The 17570-nt window shown below is 37.3% G+C and overlaps 1 long non-coding RNA gene across 1 annotated transcript in view; it reads right to left on the bottom strand.

The window, feature by feature from the left end:
* The window catches only part of LOC113459192 (uncharacterized), a 58315-nt gene extending 41273 nt beyond the window's left edge, over window positions 1–17042 (bottom strand). Inside the window, exons 1-2 of the long non-coding RNA XR_003380188.2 lie at window positions 7161–17042; window positions 6085–6145 (exon numbers count right to left, since the gene is read on the bottom strand). This is a non-coding gene — a long non-coding RNA (uncharacterized LOC113459192). The remainder of the gene's footprint in view (window positions 1–6084; window positions 6146–7160) is intronic.
* Window positions 17043–17570: the final 528 nt, after the last annotated feature.

Raw genomic sequence — 17570 nt, forward strand, 5'->3', positions numbered from 1 at the left:
GCAGACTTTAACAGTGGTTGCCACAGATCTCAATCACTCCTTTGTGGAGCATGGATTGGGTCCTGGTATCTTATTTATTCCACACATATCACTGCCACACCAAGGATCAATGTGTTTCATGACTCAGTAATGATTAAATGCAGTCCCTGAAATCTGAAGATTAAAAATGCACATTTCATTAATTTTTTAATAAGTTGATATTTTGGTAATGGTTGTGCTACAAATATTAGATGATATAAGAAGCACCTATGTAATTTAAACTCCATTGATAACTGAGTTATGTTAAGAAACAAATCCATGCACAATAATCCTCTTGCATTCATCTATTAGTCTGTCCATGGATCTGTGTGGCACTCAGACTGCCCTTGATTTTGCTGCATAGAACATTTTTCACTCATGAAGTAGTACAATCTTATTAAAAATTAATTTAGAAGCATGTTTAAAAATTAAAAATATTTATGAATTACAGCTGCAATGATACAGATCTTAGAGATTAAGTTTTGCTAGGTTGGAAAAAAAACCTAATGCGAAGACCTCTGCTTCTACCTGTTCAGCTGTAAATATTTCTGGTGACACTATCAGCAGACTTGCAGATCTCTTGAACTGAACAAATGATTGCTTTGCTCTTGTTCCTGCTGTGTTTGTCACCAACCACCCGTGCAGCAAAAGAATTACTTTTTGTCACTTTATCCTCAATATTTTGGAATTAACTGGTATTCTAACAGCTATTTTTTTGGTAGTTGCATAAATACATAAGTGAAAAAATGAAAAAAATAAATCAAAAAAACCTCCAATCCTTGTTTCCTCTCCCAGTGGGCTCTTACCTTGTCTCCACCAGAAACCAGAAGGCTGAACAGAAGCCAGAATAATGTCAAACTAACCTGAGAAACTTCCAGCTCTTTGTCATCCTGTGAACAGATGACTTTCAAGTTTAGTTTGATTCGGTAAGAATGGCCCACAACAGCAGAAGGAGCTGCTTGTGCCAAGTTATTTCATTTACAATTAGCTTGAAATGAGCTGCCTAGACAAAACCAGGCTTTGTTTTTGAATTTGTATTACCCAAAGTGTAAGACTTTACTTAAGGTGACTTGCACAGAGTACCAAGGAGAATAAAAAAGGTCAGATTTTATTAGCGGCAACCAATGCAAAATTTTTAAATTACCACTGAGATATATAAATTTAAATGAGATGTATATATAACATGATAACTTTAGGAATATGGGTGATATGTGAATTTTAGGATTGTTAACACTAGCAGCATAACACAAAGGAGTGAGGAGCAAGAGCTGATATCCTCAGGATGATCATACAAAGTAAATGGTTCTTTGTAAGGAAAGAACATAAAGGCCTTTCCAAACTGGAGATTTAGGGCTGGATTTGGTCATTCTGTGTGTATTAAGAATTACAATAATTTTTTACCATATTTATACTTTACATTAGTTGTGTTAACTCATTATTCCTGTGGGTCTACATGTTCTTAACAATACATGTTCAAAAGTATTCAAGCAAAATTATGATATGAAATATGCATGATAATCATGTAAATGCAGATATGTGAGATTTTGATTGCTTTCTATGTCAGGCTAGAATACAGAAGAATAACCTCATGGGGAGTTTTTTGAAGTAAATTTGATTCCAATCCCATCCAACAGTTGAGAGGTTAAAGATGATTTGGGAAGGGTGGGAAAATGAGAAACAAAATAATCATAACAGTCTTATACAGGAAGATTCAATTTAGAACTATCGGAAAGAACAAATAATGTCTCATGAGATATAAGAATAAAATTTCAATTTTAATTCCTTACAAGAATGTTGAGAAAGAGACACGTGGTGCCTTCTTCCATCTAGGCAACATATTCCAGGGATCAGAACAAAATCTTTTCTGGTTTAATCAAGGTTTTTCTCTAAAACCTGTAACAGTTCTTTATGAAGAGTGGACCTAACACCACTGTGGTACTTACTGGCATAATTTAACCATGCCGTGATTTGAAATGGTCTTGTGTTTTCAAACAAGAAATACCAAAACCTGAGATTTTTCTCCCCAGTGTCTTCCTACAACTGTCTATTTTTTTCCCCCAAGCCAGAGAGAGTAAGTCCTGACCATAATGATCTCAGGTGACACCATGCCAAATCCTTTCCCAATGTATCTAAGGTGACTTGACAGTACATTACACAGTGAAGTAGATGTTACCACAATTGTGACCTCATGAAACCTAAAAAGAACGCTTTAGCTTTTATATTATGGATTATTCTGACTTTTAGCTAGATAAAAGTAGAATACTTTGATCCAGCATTTTCATTTGCTGTTACCCAAAAAATAATAGGATGACAAAATTACTTCCTAGAAGTTTTGCATAACCCCAACAGATAAAGATATAAAAATATACTCTGGGGATTTTGATATAGAGACATCTATAAAAGGATTCAAATGCATTGTAAAGTAGAAGCATTTATATTTCAAATTTTGCATAAATTGACTGTACTTAGGAAAAAAAGCAACTTTTTTAAATCAAAAAAAGCTATATTTTAATCTAATGTGGACCTTTTTCAAAACCAACTTATATTAATTAGAGGTTGAGCCCTTCAGACATTATCCACCTCAGTGAATCTCACAGGCTTTAATAGGATCATTTGAAAATTATGTCTATTTCAAGGAGAGCAGGGGTGAAAGGAACAGGTCTCAGATATATGCAATAAAGTGAACACAAACAGAAGAAATACTGTAGAATAATTTTGTTTTCCTAGTATAAAACCTTTTTATATTACCTAAAAATTTTGATTTCATCAATACAGTTGAACAGGAAGTATATTTAGAATCCTCTCTTTCTGACCACATCCACACTGATGTCACACCAATCTGATTTCATACACTTAAATTGTATTATTTTTGTTTTTCCTCAATGCAGACAGTCAGACCTAAACCCTTATGAATAAATTGCTCATTATTTTAACAGCTTCCTGCAGTCAGAGTTTCTCAGCATGTATCACATTCCTATTTCTTAAGATAGAAATGTAAAGCAGCTGGGGGTCTGCCTGATTTAAAGTCCAGATTTGCTTAGAGGAAGCAAAGATGATTTTATGTTTCTGTGTTCACTGATGATATGTGGTCTTTCAGCTTCTTCATCTATATTTAGAAGGACTTATCAGGCAGGCAGCATTGCTGAGAAAAGAAACACAAAGTAAGGCCAAGTCTCAAACAAGATAATCAAAGTTACTGCTGGGGAACTTCAACCATCCCAACAGCTGCTGGGAAAGCGGCAGAGGGAGCTGTGGGCAATTCAGAGCACTCCTGGAATGCACGGAGGGTAACTCCTGGAGCCAGCCAACAGGCAGCTCTGCCCGAGGGAATTCAGTGCTGGATCTGACCAGCACAAGGCAGGTAACTGGGACATCAAGCCCGGAGGCAGCCTGGGCTGTGGTGCTGGTGCACTGGTGGAGTTTGCAGGCCTGAGGGATACAGCTCACAAAGGTGTGAAGTTAGGCCCCTGTACTCTAGGATAGCAAACTTCCAGCTTTTCAAGGATATAGTCAATAGGGAGACTTCCCTCAGGGACAAGGGAGTGGAAACAGCAGACCTTCAAGGAATTCTTCCACAGTGTGAGAACTGGCAATTCCCATGAGCAAAAAATCAGGTGAGAGGCCATCATGGCTGAGTAGGGAACTGCTGGTCAAAGCAAAAGGAAAGAAGCCAAAGCACAGGCAGTGGATGCAAGGTAATATACCCTGGAAGAGTAAAGAGTGAAGTTTGCTTGTGTAGGGGTGAGGAAGACCAAGGAGAAGCTGGAACTGAAGCTGGCAATGGGTTCAAAGAATAACAAGAAGAGCTTCTATAGGTATGTAATCACAAAAGAAAGGTGAAAGTATGTGCACCTCCCTGAAAAAACAACAGTAACAAACCAGTAACAGTGGATTAGGAGAAGGCTGAGGTAATCAACAGTCTTTGCCTTAGTCTTCAGAGGCAACCTCTCTTCCCAGACCCCTTGAGAGGATGAACAGCAGGATGGAGACTGGGGGAGAAAAGTGCCTCCCACTGTAGGTAAAGATCAGGTTCGTGACAACCTGAGGAGCCTGAATGCACATAAATGTCTGTACATAGAGCTATGTGATGTAGCACAGAATCCTGAGGGGGGAAATGGTTGATGTTGCCAAGCCTCTCTCTATGATATTTGAAAAGTTAGGGCAGTCAGTTGAAGACCCAAGTGACTGGAAAAAGGGAAACACTGTACCCATCTTTAAAAAGGCTTGGATTTTAAAGGTGTGAGTTGTCAATGTAATCCCTGACAAGAGCTATGTGCATAACTTATTTCAGCAGAAGTAATCCTGCTGAATTAATACGTGTTTTAAAAGATGATGAAATATTTTCACATCTTAGAAAGTTGATGAAATACTCAGAAAATTAGTATTTTATCTCCTATTTACAAGATTGTAACTGTATCTTATTTCAAGTGTGAAAACTGAATTATAAATTAAAAAAAAAACAGATGAAAAGGCAGGCCAGGACATTTGGGAAAAGATGCAAAAACTGAAAATCTCTGTTCCTAACTACTTTACTTGGAAAACTAAAAATAAAAAGCAAATATAGATCTATGTTACTTGTAAAAAGAAATTAAACTTTTGCATATTTTTGGCATAACCCAACAATTTAACTTATTAAATATAGCACTTGACTTTCATCAAAATCCTGAGAAAGACAAGGCTGCATTTTTTCACCTGTAAGTTGGCTACTTCTTAATGCTACAACCTGTCTAGAAAAGGAAGGAATAATATTGAATTTCTTAATCAATTTCCATGTGAATAAGTTGTCTATAATAAGACCTTCACCTAAGCAAATAATTTCTAGATTAAATGAAAGTCAAACACATCCTTTCTACATTTAGAGTAGGACCTTCTTTTTTTTGTTCCCCATGCAGAATCTCTACTAGAAGAATCAGTACATGCTATGGAACAGAATCTAATCAGTCCAACAAAGAAACAAGATTATTATGTCTTAACTGGTTTAAAGGGATTTCAAGGGTTCCTGCTGAGCACTTAATACTTTGGACTTAGTCTCCTACTGAGGTATTTTTGTCAGCCAAAGATAGAATGGGAGATGCATCAATGTTTAATTCTATTTTGGCCTCCTTGTTCCATTTCAGAGCAGGTTACACGCAGCATTTCTTGTGCAGGATCCTTTCAACAGATATGGCTGTGTGTGTCTGTGAGAGATACACCATAGCAAAGGAAGATTAAGGAATGATCTTGCCTGCAAGAACCAAAATCTACCCCTTTGCCCAGCTGTTGGTTTGCTCTCTGGCCTCTGCTTGGACTCTGCACCTGGCCCTCTCCAGAGCAGTTAATTTAAAGACACCTTGGAAAACGTTAAAGGAATGTCACAGCATCAGTTTTAGATCCCTCTGTAGTGCACAAGAATTATCACAGTTTCTACCTCATACAGCAGAGTCTAAAAATCGCCTCCACAAAACACCATGGGCAAAGGTTTGATTCAAAGTTACTTGAACCAGCATCAAATCTAAAGATTGCAACAAGCTTTGACCAGTCTGGTGTCACATCCAAACCTTCCCTGGCTTCTGAAATGGATCTGTGTGAGTGGTACATACTAAAGGATAAATCATACACTTGTGCAGACTAGGGGAGAGTGCCATAATGAAGTGGAAATCTGTCTTTCCCAGAAGTCAGGTGTATCTGCTCCAACACCATTTCAGTGAGAAGTACATGATTCCAGCACTGGCTAGAAAGCCATTCTGAAGACAAAATGAACCAGGCAGATAGTCCCAGAGGCATGATTTTAAACAAAGATAGGTTTTGCCAGCCAAACCAAGTGAAGCAAACAAATGAACTCAAACTGACAACCCTCATGACAGTAACTTCTAAGTTTTGAGAGTTAATCATGCTGCATTTTGACAGATCACTGATGAAATCTTTCAGATTTGCCTTGTCAGTCATTTATTAGCAGACATCTAATGAATAGCATATAAAGTAGGCTTGTTAAGTATAGTGCCTGCTGACAGTTCAATTTAAAAGTGAAGGGTATAGAAAATTCACTCAGAGCAATTGTCAGTTGTTCCACAGGAGAAGCCTACTTACTTTGTGTTATCAGTCTGTGTAGGTCTGGTAGGGATGTTCTCCATCTCCATGATCCTGGCTGCTGCGGGGATACAACAATTTCTTTAGTAAAGAAATGGTCAAGCACCCAGGCAAATATTACTGGAGTTATGACATTACCATATTCATTTCCTTGCTGAGGAAAGATAATTAAAAGATACACCCTGAGGTGTATCAGTTATACTTGAAATGGATTTTATTGCAATTTTTTATTTTACTTTCTTTACAATATGATTTACGAGAGGAATTATTAATGTCATTAATTTAAGCTACCTCTTTTCCCAACATAATACAGCATGTAAATAATAACATCTAGCCTTAAGCTTACAACATAAAATGCATTTTATGAGATGTTTCCTATTACCTTTGGAAACAAAGTATAACAAAACAAAAAAATCCTTGCTGAATGTTCAAACTTTTAAGGAAAGAGATTAAAACAGATTCAAAGACTCCATTTACATTTTTTATATTGAAATATTTATCTTCTTAGATAAACACATAGGCCCATAAAAATACAGTATTTTAAAAACCACAGTAAGAAAAAAATGAGTGAAATGTAGTTAGAAATGGTTATTATGAGAAAAGGATAAAACAAAATTTTTCTTTAATATATATTCTGAAGTACTACAGTTTTTTTAAAGGAACCTTACAGGTGGTTTTTGTTTGTAGTCTTTCAATTTATTGACCTATGTTGCTTTAAAGAAATTGAAACTCAACAAGTTCTACAATTCTATCTCTCAAATTGGATAGGGACAAGTGAGGCAAGAGCAGATCAAGTGTTTGCTGATGGGCAGGCCAGGCTAACACTAAAGAACTTTTGCCTCCTCTTCACTAGACCGTTTTCAATCCTTTTTGTTTTATCCTGTTATTTTATAAACTTAACTATGGTTATGAAGTCAGATGTACTGCTGTCCCTCATCATGACCCACAAACACAGCATGGGACCAGACTGGAGATAGAAGACTGAAAGTAGAATGAAGGCACGTAGACAAAGAGGGAAAAGGGAAAATACAGAAAACATTTCAGCACAGCTTAAAATAGGCAGAAATATAACTTACCATGAGGAGAAGTCATTGCAAAAGCACAATGATGGCCTTAAAATTTTGTGCTTTTTTAATAATCAGCTAAAATTAATAGTCTACAATGGCTTTCTAAGAGGAAGAGTTGCACGGTTTTTAGACAGTGGCAGGAAGATGTGAAGAATACTAATTTCCTGGAAAGCATGAGTCTTCAAAAGGTATCTCTTTCATATGAGGAAGGAATAAAAAAGGGAGAAACTTTTAAAAGCCTGTGAGAATTTGAAACTATTGTTTCTAGTGTCATGTTGAAAGGTTCAACACAAGCAAAGAGTCCTTAATTCCAACAGTGATTCTAGTGGTGTTCAGAAATTGGTTAAAATATTTTAATCATGTTGGTGTTTATAGTGGTTAGTAAAATAAAAATATACAATAGATATTAAAAGTTTCATAGGCTGATGCTGTTTGTATATACATAGTCGAGGAACTCTAAATCCAAGACTTTATGTAACTTTAGCCAGAAAGTTATATTTGAAGTTTTAATACAGATTTTTCCCTGCAGACACAGGGATATGTTGCATGAAAAACAGATGCTGAACAGTAAAGCAATAAATACTGCCATATAGAGAATCCAAAGAAGTTTCAGCTGCTTCAATGCCCACAGCAGAATAAAGAGTGGTCCCCTAAAAAATTACAGATATGAGTCCTGCATGACTCTGCAACCTCTACAATCAATAACAGCATGTACATTGCTGCCAAATTGCACTTCCATGTTTAAATAAAGGGTGGCATTTTATATTCATTGGGAAGGATATGACTGAAACGTGGCAATTCAACATCATGGGAGCTACAATTTTTAGATCTAAATATCTCATATATTAAGCAGAATAAAACCCTTGGAGAAGTGAGACTGCAGCTATTTATTTGTAAAGGACTTCTTAATTCTAAGAATTAGCATCTAGTAACTCAGATCCTGAAGCTAGTCCTTCTTCCTCCACTCAATCTCCACTTACATAGGGAGAAAAATGGTCTTTCTTCATACCTTTACAAGAACAAAATATGAATAAAGTCATAGCTGTTTCAAGACTTCCATATGTGTACCAATAAAAGGTGAATTACTTTTAAGAGTCCCTTAGCACAGAAGCTCCTCAATTTGATAAAGAAATCCTACAAAAAATCCTCTTTCAAAAGGAAGGAAGATGTTGGCTCTGGCTGTATCTTCAATTCAAAGGAATCCATCAACACACAGCCGCTCCACCAAGAGTCAATGAATGCTGACCAGAGCAAGGTTTCCTGTGAAAAAGTCAACATATTCTTCAGGGACGTCCATCTGATGGCTGAACTCATCTGTTCTCTTCTGCAAGACTACCACCTCTGTCTTCTGTCAGTAAAGGAAACGGGTAAAGCCCTGTAACAATCAGTTATTTCCTTAGACTTAGAACTGTTTGTGAAAAATATTGCTCCTTAATCTAAGAAAAATAAAGTAAATTCTCCACCATTTCAACAGCAGCATCTGTATTTGTCTGCTATATATATTACAAGTTCATAGAGGTAATTGCCTGTATCATTTGCAAACCTATAAGATGAAAACAATGATTTAGGAGAGATGTGTACTCAAGAGGGGAAAAAAGGCTTTTAGAAATGTTGCTTTTTAAAAAATACACATTCTAAAATAAAGAAGGAGACATACAAACTTAATTGTACATGGAATTATTTGAATCACTTTGGAAGTTTCAATAAGTATTCACTGATTTCAAACATTTCCAGAAAAAGTCAGAGTTGCTGATCTTTGAGAGGACCAGAAAAGTAGCTGTCTAAATTCCTCAAAAAATATTAAATCGACACAGTAAAAATTACTGTATTCACAGAAAGATAAAAAGCAAATTGAATGGACATCAGCAGCCAATCTTGTAAGTATCCAAACAGTAATTTAAAAATCTAACAACTTCACTGCCTGAGGAAGCTGCCAAAGCACAAAGTCATTTGTTAAAACAAATACTTTAGACAGTTGGATAGCCAGATTTGTGACAGCTGTGACAGTCCAATGACTTAAAATAAAGAAACAAGAGAGATATGGCACTTAATCAAACTTTGCAAGAGTAAAACACACTTCCCTACTTTGCTACTTTAAAAGGACTAAAGAGCCCCCAAGTTTTTTACAACAAATGTATTTTTCATCCTGAATTCTGTCATTCTGAGGGACAGACTTTCAGTTAAGTCTTTCCTTCTACAAATATTTGCTGCACCTAAAAGATCAAACTAACATTATTGATTGCTGATGCATTTCAGAATAGCAAATAAACTAATGCAGTTGTGGTGGGGGTGGCTGGATCCCATCCCTTCTGAATCAACAGCAGGTCTGAAAATTCTCAACAACCTAGACTGGTGGGACTGGTAAACTCTTCACTGGTCCTTGAGGGACTTGCATGTTCTTAGACACTTGGCTACTGCAGGTTGATCACAATATTTAGAATAAAAAAAATGACAGATTTGGGATTGGGAAGTTTATTTTGATTTTGACGCACTTCAGACAGGTAGAGACCACGGGACTCACATAAGGGTGAAAGAGATCTCCCTCCTGACCTGACTTTCCCAGTCTCTGGCACTGACAGCACTACAGTCTTCTGTGCTGAGCCTGCAGCACCCCATGGCTCAGCCTTCTGCAGATCAAAATGGTTTAGATCAGCTTAAAACCTTCAGTTCTGTACAGCCGTGCATGTCCCACAGGTGGAGACTGAAGAGTGTGATACATATGGACACAGCCTGGGATGCCTACAGCGCTGGTCCTTGGGATGCGTCATAATCCTGGCATTGCTGGTAAAGTAAAGGAGCATGGGACACACACATGCAAGCTACTAAGAAATTACACAGAACATTTAAATTATTACTTCTGGCTTTTTTATGCACATTTATATTTCCAGTTATTGATGGCAAATAATTACTGACACTTATGAGAAATTTGTGCAGAGCAAAACTCTTGAAAAATGCCTATCCAGGTCCTTAGGTTTATTGTGGAAGACTTTAATCATTGCTATCACCACTGTGTGGACTATAAACAGTAAATCCAGTTAACAGGAGCATAGAAAAGGTCAGAATGCTGAAAAAAATGTTTTCCTTTCATACTTACCTTCAAACTCAGACGTAGCAGTAACTTCAGGTTCATCAACTTACAATGGCTACCATTAAAAAAGCCCCATCAAACTTCAAATAATTCAAACACACATCAAAATAGAGATGTAGCTGACTAGCAGAGTAAATTACTTTTCATCTCAGTCTGTGATCCCCTAGTTGGCAATAATGATAGTTAGGGGATATTTTTCAAGACTTTGTCCCAAGAGTCTAAAATTCATATATGCACGGCACTATGCCTTCCAGCCTTCATATTCTGCAAATCTTCTTCATGTCTCCATTCTTATATGTATCTAGTCACATTATGGTCACAACAGCTCCACCAAATAGCTCAATTATTTAAGGAAAGCCATACCATTGTGTCTACTTTTGTTCAGATTTGTAATCCAGATTTATTTATTTTTTTGGATAAAATTTACAAGCACCTAATTTCCCATTCAGCAGCTGCAGTCATTTGCAGACAACTGATTTAATTGTGCATTATACCAAATCACTCAAACAAACAGGGCTTTATAGTTTAAATGACTTCAAGTGGATAAACATGATACATTGTTTGTTTCTGCGTTTAGACCCGTTCCTGTCGCCTTTCTGGTTTGTATGTTTTCCTTTCAACAATGAAGTTCAGCTACTTTCCCCATGTTGGCTGTTATTCACATTTGGTTACCCACAATGACAAACACTGCTCAACTATGCCTCCATAAAGTTGTCCATGTGGGTTTTGTAACAAAAGCAAAAAAGGTTCAGAGATAAATGATTTAGTCTCTACGGCTCTTGGAAGTTGGTCAGCCTTTGACTGCTGAAAGATTAAAGGAAATGCATCTTGCTCTGAGTAATGAGTGAGGAAGGAAGAATCTATTTCTTAAAAGTAAAATGTTACCTAAACTATGGATCAGCTCGAATAGGGGTTTCAAGATGCAGCTTTGTAGGAATTTGATAGATTTCACATCATTGGCTGACCGATTTATTTTCTGCCAGCCAAAACAATGTTTGTAAACTGCACTGCCTGGTGACTGATGATGCCAAGGGCAAACAATGAACAGAGAATAAGAGAAGAGATGAAAAGAAGCTCTGCTGGCATAATGAGAAGAAATGGTCCTTCATCATCCTATCAGGCCTATGGCTCTGCAAGTTATAAATCACTGTCCTCTGCCTCACAGCCTGGGATAAGCACAGCAAAATAAATTCATTAAACTAAAGTGTTCAGAGTGCTGCATGTATTTTTATGTGGCAACAGGTTTGTTTTCCTGACAGCTTTACAGAAATGCCTCTTTTGTTGGCTTTAATCCATGCAGATATAAACTGAGCTGAGTTCATGATATACATTAATATCTATGCAACAAGAAATGTGACGCACACATTATTTGATAGTGTAAATCAATTTCAATACCAGCTTGAACTAAACAGTGCTTTTTCATTGCCTCTATGTCAGATTCAGAAGACAGGAGCACTCTACTAGGTCTCATTTCCTTTTGAATAATTCAGACCAAATGAAGATTGGTTTATGATTTGCTGTGGTTTGAAACCCCCAAATTAAGTTCAATAAGAAAGTTACTGACTTCAATTGTCTCTCTTGAAATCAGGATATTATGAAAACTAACTGTAAAGAGGGCTCTGGACCTTTGATTTTTAGTATTAGGGAAGAATTGCTTTTTGATGTGATCCATGTAATAACTGTTTATTTGTAGATATATATTTACACTCACTAATGAAAGAAATTCTTTAATTACTGATGATAATGAATAGCCCTTCATGGAATGGTGTGTATCAAAACACTTACTCCTCCACTAACAGACCCTTTTTTGTATTTCCTCATAATTTCCACGCATACAGAATTGCAATCTGTAAGTGAAAAGCAGTTTCAAGATAATTCGTTTTGACATTAACTCTGATTTATATTGCAATATGATTTGTATATACATCCATAAGTAAAGGTAAAATTAACTGCTTTTACAAAATTTCTCAAGAAACTACCCTCATCATGATATAATGCATCTATCATACTTTTCATTTCTCATTTCATATGTCAGGAAGGAATTAAACCTTGCTGTAAGGACATTTAGTTTTCTTGTGAAATAGCTTTCTTGTGTAGAGATTCTATTTAATCTGAAACCAAAGACACAAGAAATTCAGTATGCAGCGTCATAAAATATTAACACTGATTAATGAAGCTCTGTTGTCATTAAGCACTCATACTAATATTTAAATTCAACTAAAAAGGTTTGAAAATTCAGTTAGCGTTATCATAAGAAAATAGATAATTAAATTGCTTATAATACAGGAATAGAGAGAAAGTTGTAAAAAAATTTCCTAAAACCACAAAACAAATGGAATACACACTCTTACATGTTGGCTTGTAATAGATTTTACTAATGCTAACATTTTTTACTATGGGTATCCTTGTAACCTCTGCTGACCCACACTGAAACTTGCAGTCATGTAGGCATCAGGAGCACACATAAAAGACCACTAATCTTTTAGAAAAACTGTGCCAAATCACCCAAATGGAAAATATTCAGTCTCTCATAAGCAATCAATTTTTTACTGCGTGCATATCCTTTGGGTAGCTACTTCTTTATTTAGTTACTTCAATTTTATTTTGCTCTAATTGTTCTAATTGAAATGAAAATAACATTGCTAATAAACTACTAGCTCTGGGCTTCAGATTACCTGTGTTCCCAGAGGATTTTGAAGTTCAAATATAGGCACTTGTTCTGAAAATCTCTAAATATGGTGCACCAGAGGCCACAAGGTCTGACACAGAGCTGTTACACAAGACTACATTATATTATATGATGCAAGTTCCTGAGTTAAATGTTGTTTCTGAAGGGAGGGTGCAAGCCCAAAATGTACTTATCTACTAAACACTCCTCCCCACTCTGATGAGCTCTCCTCTGAATAAATGGGAGCAACAAACAGAAGATTTAGTCCATAAATACAATTAACTGACTAAAATCATAATGCCTCTTTGTTGTACATAGAGCATGGAAGGGTGCCCTGTAGCCTAGCACAACAGGGAAGCATTAACTCCAACCCTTCAAAGAATGAAGTAAGTTCAGAAAGCAAGCTGGTTATACGACTTAGTGATGAGACACTACCTTGAGCACTGCCTGTGGTAGATAGGGTCAGGCGTTCGGAAGATCTCGCGATGTTATGGGAAGACAGGGCCCCTGTTCCCTTAGATAAGGAAATTAACATAGGAATGCAGCCCCCTAAACCAATGCCGGTAACTTTCCATCCCTACCCAGTAAATTTCCACCCCTTACTAACCATAGATGGTAAAAGACAGACTCCCTATGACGTAGAAAAACCCTAGATTATAAAACCCCACGAGAAGAGATAATAAAGACCTTTTGACCATCCACCACATTGATGTCTGCGTGTTTCATAGGCCCGAGCGACCCTGGAGAGTAGGTCGCCGTGCTGTTCCTTGAAACCAGGTTGCCTTGCCTTGTATCAGAAGGCAACAACTGCCAAAAATTCCCCTTGCTCCAATGATGCCCCACAAAGCCCACAGGCCCAGTGGTGTGATGGCTAAAATCACTGGATGGATGTCCGATTTTCGGCTGTTTGGATGGCCTGGAAAGGCCCGGGGTGGCCTTGGGGCAGCCCGCATATCAAAGGAACAGAAGAGGCTTCAGTTCTTTTCTCGGTCTCGGTGTTTATTAATTGTTTATCTAAAAGATTTTCTCTCGGCCCGACAGAGGTCTGCTCAGCAGCCAGCCATGAGCACACACACTGCCCTCCGGGGCGGTCACCTATCTTTATACCCAAAGTTACGTGGACAATATTTATCATTTTTCCCCAATACCTTTCACCTTTATTGCCCAGTGCACTTCTAGTAATGACCAATCCCAAAGTGCCACCATCACCACAGAAGATGGAGGAGAAGAAGAAGAAGAACAGGACACGCCCCAATTCCTCCATCTTACTTCTCTAAACCCCCCTGTACAGAAATCCTAAACCCTGTGTTTCACTCTCTAATTAACTAATCCCTTCACCATTCACTTCCGTGAAATCCTCCTATCCTCATACAGGTGTCGTCTCCTGTGTAGGATCAAAGTCCAGCCACCAGGCACTTCTGGCAACATTCCAGGACTCCCGAGCCCCCCAAGGGTGGTCTCGGTGACTCGGCACCTCAGTCCTGAGGTGCTGAGATCCCACAGATGGAGAGTGGGCAAAAGGGGGGGACACCTACGTGGTTCAGGGGAAAGGGAAGGGAGAGAAGGAAATCAGATATCTGCAGGTTCTAAGAAATCCAAACTGCCTCATGGCAAACTGTAACAAACCTGATCAGAGTGCTCACCTGCTCACCAGTAACCAGCAGGAGGAAAACTGGCATGGCCGGGTCTCTTTGATTTAACATCATCACACTGTAGAGAAACCTTACCTCAAAGGCACACAAAACCTGTGGGAAGTTTCAAATGTGGGGAGACTTATGAGACATTAGTAGGCATCTCACAGAAGCCAAAGAAAATATTGTTAGAGCTCCTATGAGGAAATGTCCAACAGCATTGGATATTTCTATACCACTCCTATTCCAAAGGAAAATGTTTGCCAGGACACCAGCAATCCAGAGTGGATTGTAGTCCAGAGAAACAGACAACACTTTCATATAGTTATGTAAAAAACATTTGCTTCCTCAAGACTAGGAAAGGTTGGGAGCAACGTCAATGGGAAAATGTAAATAAAAAAGTGTATGTGAATCTCAATACAAGCTACTTACTTTGGGATATTGGAGGCCTCATCTAATCAATCATAATTCCCTCACCACAAAGGGATAAGTGTAGCCCAAGTTCTTCTCATTCAGTACAAATATGTTAGAAATACAATAAACTTTCCTCATGAGAAGAAGAAAGATATTAAAATTAGCAATTAAATATTCTAAAGCAAATTGAGAAAAGTGGGGAAAAAAATGAAAGGAAGCCTTATGAAAGCACAGAGAACCAAAGAAACATCAGCAGTGACTTAGGATCTTTAGCAGGTGGCAGGCAGCAAGATGCTTAAAATGACAGAGTTCATGATAAATAGTACCAAGTGTTTAAAGTTCAAGTATGATAGCTGAAAACCACATTAAATTTGCCTACCATACAATTCTTGTACTGCAAAATACTCACCCATTGCCCAGAGCCAGGAGTGCTGCACCTCCTCACTCTTGCCTGCAGCACAGGAAGTTCAATCTGGTGCCCAGACCCACATCACAGAAATCAATAGGGCATGGATGGGCTGGGACCATGGCTAGGTGCAGTTTTCTCCCTCCATGATCCTCTTTCCATGACTGGAAATTAAGGAAGTGGCTGTGTGATGGAGAGGGAAGGAGGGATTGCTCTGCAGTAAGTAATTTTGGGGTTTTAGATTTGTTTTTGGTGTAATTTTATAACAGTGAAAGACCCTTAGGAACTATGAACTATTCTCACTTTATTAGGATGTTTACATAAAAATTAAAATATCTCACTAAAAAAATGGGTCTTATAGGAGTATAACTGCTGTGAAGAGAAAACCATATTAATGGCATGGAGGCATCTGCTTATAGAGGTATGATTAGGAAATTATATGTTCCTATAACAATACATGAGATTAGAGAGCATAATTGAAATAACTTCAAATTAGATAGACTGCTTTCTGCCTACGTGAGTGGAATCTAAATTACTGAACAATCTAATTGGCCTTTAAGTTATTGTAAACATCAAGACAGAGCAATTCTCTTGGCCTTCAATAAAAAATAATACCCTGGATGGTTAGGACTCCATCACCTTTCCTGAACTGATTATGAAATTACCTCTGTATGGTATTGTTACTCTTCTCAGCTGAAAAAATGTAAAGGGTCTAAAACATGATATCTCATTATTCTGCCAAGTTTGATACTCTGGATCACCCAAGCGTGTTTTCATGAAGAATTATCCACATGCTTCTTTATTTTCTGAACAAAAATCTGTACAAAGGGTTGTTTTCTTATTCTTCTCACCATGGATTAGTTCATCCAGAAAAAAAATTAGATGTAATTTCCTGCCTGATAGCTTGCTTTCCAATTACATTTCTGACCCTTCACAGAAAAATATTTTCTTTTTTCCAGAAAAAAAAAGAAGGCAGGAGGGAGGAGGGAAGGAAGGAAAATGCCTTGGAACTGAGGTGACCTGTTTACCATACAAGGAACACAGAATTACTGTACCAACTACATACCATTGTGCCATCCACATGAGTCACCTCTCCCCACACTGTTAGCTATCCCAGACCTAAATTCCACCTACTTACAAGCTTTATGTCTATTCAATGATCCACAGCGCTCAGTTCTTTATGAAATCAGAGGGAAAAAATGAAATTTATAGTCCTAGTAGGAATCAGAAAGAACACATTCATGAATGCAAGGAAGGCTCATTTAACACATTTGGAAGAAATACTTCAAGAAATATGGCTTTGGAGGACCCACAGAACATTCTTTCCTGCACTTTATTCCAATTTTCAGCATCTTTTAAATGTTTTATGAACATTTCTAACCTCATAAGAAGGGTAATCATCAAATAACACCATAAAAACATTTACATTTTCACTACCTTTCCTTGAGTAACAAAAGAAATACTAAAACAATAGAACTGTGTTTTACTTATTTAAAAGTACTTCTTCTTCAGTTCTATCTCTGTAAAAAGTGATATAAAAGCAGTATTTGGAGGGTGGGTTTCAAATTCCATCAGACAGAAAACACTAAGGCTTGGGTAAAATCTGATATTTTCAGGTTTTTCTCATAATTCATCTATGTTTAGATATAGAACTGAAGTGAATGGCACAGCATTATGAATCAATATTAGCTATAGTGAAAATTAAACAACTATCAATTAACATTTGGCCAATACAAATTGGAAGGTGAGTTTTTATGCAACAGAAAAATAAAGAAAATTACTTTTTAAAAGGACTTCAAATACATTTTTGAAATAAATTAATACAAATTTAAATCCCATCAAACTGTAGGGATTATTTTAAATTAATCTTTTAAAATCCACTTTTAAAAATCCTTCTAGATGTAATCTATGGTTGAGATGAAAACCCAATTCCATTTTATTTTTTAGTTGTTTATTTTTCTGGCAAAACAGACTATTCTATTTTAGATCACATGAGCTGCTATTAGAGTCAATGAATAATAATATTTCTTATGCAGCAGGGGCTTAGTCAGTCCACATCATCTGTGGTTTATCCAAGAGGATTAACCATTTATAATCAAATCCAGGTGGATTAATCATGCCCTGGATAGGAAGACTCAGAGCTGGCTCTGTGCACAGCCAGTCTGGGTCATCTGGGCCTCTCAGGGCAGGTGAGGTGTAACAAAGGTACCAC

This window comes from Zonotrichia albicollis, chromosome 5 (genome assembly GCF_047830755.1).
Source record: "Zonotrichia albicollis isolate bZonAlb1 chromosome 5, bZonAlb1.hap1, whole genome shotgun sequence".
NCBI lineage: Eukaryota > Metazoa > Chordata > Aves > Passeriformes > Passerellidae > Zonotrichia > Zonotrichia albicollis.